This window comes from Apium graveolens, chromosome 3 (assembly GCF_009905375.1).
Source record: "Apium graveolens cultivar Ventura chromosome 3, ASM990537v1, whole genome shotgun sequence".
Classification (NCBI taxonomy): Eukaryota; Viridiplantae; Streptophyta; class Magnoliopsida; order Apiales; family Apiaceae; genus Apium; species Apium graveolens.
The window spans coordinates 128,696,261-128,699,741 of NC_133649.1; the positions used below are offsets into that span (position 1 = coordinate 128,696,261).

Here is a 3,481-nt window from a genome sequence, read left to right on the forward strand (position 1 = left end):
TTAGTACAAAAAATGAATCAAACTCTATAAAAACTACATTATAACATCAACAAATTTTCTGTAAAAGTATACAATCAAGTATTTCTGGTATGTACTAAAATCCATATATGTGTTGTGTATTTAAACACTATTCTAATCCTCTGAAGCTTCAATTGTGATCTCCATCTCTTACTTTAATAGTGAACATGTCCCTTGAACCTCTCTCAGAAATTGAGGCTGTGGAAACGTGGCTTACCACTACCATATCCCCTTTCTTTGATGTGGTTCCATTTCCTACTCGCAAATCCTGCATTCTTCAGACAGATTGAAACTAAAACCAAATCACTTGGTCATGTGTTGTGCAAGTTACTGTTAAACGAAAACAAGGTTGCTTAGGATGAACAGGTCTCTGTTCATTCATGACAATCTGTCCTGCATTTAGCTGCCTCAATTTAATAAAAAAACAAATGGTGATAACCCTGTGAACTTAATTAGGAAACACTTGGAGCTGGATATAAATTAATCACACAATTTATATGTTTTCTGCAACAGGAAAACGTCATCCTGATGAAGGGGAGATATATAATAATTTATATTAGCTGCTTTCAGCAATAAAGGAGTTAGGATATGTACCGGATACTAATTGTGTGCATCAGAACAAAGACGAGGAAGAGAAGGAGAAAATACTGCTTGCTCACACAGAGAAACTGGAAATTACATATGGACTGATGAAGAGTAAAAGCTTTCTACCCATAAGGGTGATCAAGAATGCAAGATTGTGTGACTGCCATACTTCAGCTAAATATATTTCGCTATTGAAAAGACGTGAAATTTATGTTAAAGATGGCATGAGATTTCACCATTTTAGCAATGGAAAGTGTTCATGTAATGAATTATGATAATCACCTTGTAATCTGATTTCACGTGCGATCAACTTTTGACAAAAATTGTGTTGCTTGCAGACATGAGGATATGTCTCAAGTCCTTTGTCCGCACTCTGCAATGACCAGCCGAGATCTGGGACTTGCTACCAGATTGCTTTGCCTATCAAGGATGAAGTGGAAGACCTTGAGAAGGCTGGTGGGACCGTCATCAGGATGAGGTTTTCCTGTTGCAAAAAACATATGACCCTGGTTATTCAAGATGCATCTGTTGATCATTCTGTAAATGCAATCATATGGGCCATTAGCGGCTTGTCTCTTCAGCCAAGGGACAAGATCAAGCTGCTTCGATTTGTTCAGCTGTTCGATACAACATGTTCTATCACATGTAGAATACTAGGCAAGTACTGTTTTTGAAATATTAATTATAATTTCGCATACAAATTCAATAATATACATGTACGCACACACACTCTGCAAGAAATTATTCATGAAATTAGAAGTAAATTGCATTCTAGTTCCATATAGGAGAAAAAAGATTTACATGTACAGCTTAAATTTATTACTTCACAATTTTGCAAATCAGACTTTTCACTTTGTGACCTAGCCTAGTTGTAGCTGAACTCTTTTGGAGCAAATGGGGGCAATCAAAATAAAATAACTATGAAAGTGAAGCAGATGTGAGAATTATATATGTCTTGTATCTGGCTCTCACATACTAAAGCAGCGTGCAAAAATGCATAAACTTCAGTTTAAGATTCCCAAATATTAACGCTTGAACATAACATATGTTTATACAAATGGAAATATATTTAGTGACTCGCATATATAAAACACAAGTGTATAACAAACCTGATGATGGACCATCTCGAACCACATGTACAGAAAGTAACAAAGTTTACAATAATGCAGATTATAGAAATTTTTAAAAGGCAGATTACAGAAAGTCCATAAAGACTTTTCTTGCCTATTTCAAAAAAATTCTAAAATATCAACCCATAATGTAAAAACCAACATTAAGCCATGCCATTAATCAAGTAACAAAAAATGAAATCATTTCTAAAATGCACAAAACATCAAACACTAAACAAAAAACATATAGTAACAATTACCGGTAGCTGAACGTGAGGGATGAGGCCAAAGTTAGAAACTTCAATGTGTGTTAAATTTGAGGCAGAGGCAGCTTGTTCCAAATGCCCTTGTGGAAAATACACAACTAAACATTTGAGAGTTTAATGCACACATTGTGGAATCTAATGCAAGATTGCCAGCTGGAATCTAATGCAAGATTGCTACAGTAAATCCCACATACTCCCATAAAAATCCCATAATATGATAAACAAATAGATAGACAGTTGAAAGAAATAGAAAACATATTACCAGCTGCACTTTTTCAGGCTTGTTCACTATTGGGGAATGTGAATTTTTTAAACCCTGGACCACCTTTACCTGAAGGGGGAACAACTGCTGAGAATAGAGACTCCAATTCTGATATATTAATATTTGGACCCCTAAAACACAAGACCAACAAATTGCTTGTTATGAGACAAGTCCCTAGAACATATACAAAGAAACATCAACTATCCAAACCTTACAAGAGAAGCTTTTTGATTCACAGGGGGAAATAATAGAGAATTAGGTGTTTGAAACTAAAAATAAAATAAAAGGAAAGAGGGGGTGTAGAAAGAATACATACAGAAATGAGAAATTGATTATCAGACTCAAGACACGCTATTCATTCTTGACGCCATTTCCCAAACCTTACAAGACTCTTCTTCTCGTTTCAATTTAAAAATCCATATATACACACCCGCTTCTTGCTGTCTAATTTCCGATGCTCAACGTATCGATTTTGACCTCGATTCGGAGCCCCAATTCAATGACCCAACACCCGACCTAGTGATTATGCAGCCCCCTTCAGACCCGATTAACATTTCCCCCAAATTTGACAACGACGATGATTTTCAATCAACGGATCCTGACCCGGATACTCGCCCCACTTTGAAGCGGCTCCGTCATGGCCCCAATGACGATGATTATATTAGTTTATGTGGCGCTTCAACAAAAACCTGATATGGGTTAAAAAACCTGAAACCCTTCCAACCCATAACTTGAATGTGTGGCTGATAGAGAGGGGAGAGAGAGGAAGAGGAAGAGAGGGAAAATATAATTGAGCCTAAACAATCCACTTTCATTTTTATCCGAAAAATTTATTTCCCGCTCTGTTGAAAATTTGGCCACCCAAACCCAATCTAAATGTAAACAGCCTGACCCATTTATTTTTTTTTTAATTTTTTTTCCAAATATTCTAATCATTTTCAATTATGAACATTATAATTGTCATAATAATTATAAATCAATAACTTGCAGAAACTATAAAGCTATTACATGCTTTAATTTACAGATTTAGAAATTTTAATCAAAATTTATAAAATTAGTTAAGCTAATTATTAATTTTTTTAATTTTATATTTAAATAAACTATTTTAATGGTTAAAAATGTAAAGAAATCAATTATTTCATATACTTTTACATTCTAAGGCAAATCATTGAATTATTTTTTCAAAACTAAATATTTGCCACCCAGCCTACCCCATTTAATTTTTCATTATTTCCTTTTTC

The 3,481-nt window shown here is 34.5% G+C and overlaps 1 long non-coding RNA gene across 4 annotated transcripts; it reads right to left on the minus strand.

The window, feature by feature from the left end:
* Window positions 1-207: 207 nt before the first annotated feature.
* On the minus strand, window positions 208-3,060 carry LOC141712742 (uncharacterized). 4 transcript variants are annotated; one of them, XR_012571692.1, is made up of 5 exons: window positions 2,557-3,054; window positions 2,241-2,309; window positions 1,973-2,058; window positions 886-1,087; window positions 208-293 (listed from the first exon to the last, which is right to left on the minus strand). It is a non-coding gene; the product is annotated as an uncharacterized LOC141712742 (long non-coding RNA). The 4 variants fall into 4 exon arrangements; XR_012571691.1 differs by having other exon boundaries at window positions 208-286; window positions 1,973-2,371; window positions 2,557-3,060; XR_012571689.1 differs by having other exon boundaries at window positions 1,973-2,371; window positions 2,557-3,060.
* Between the last annotated feature and the right edge of the window lie 421 nt (window positions 3,061-3,481).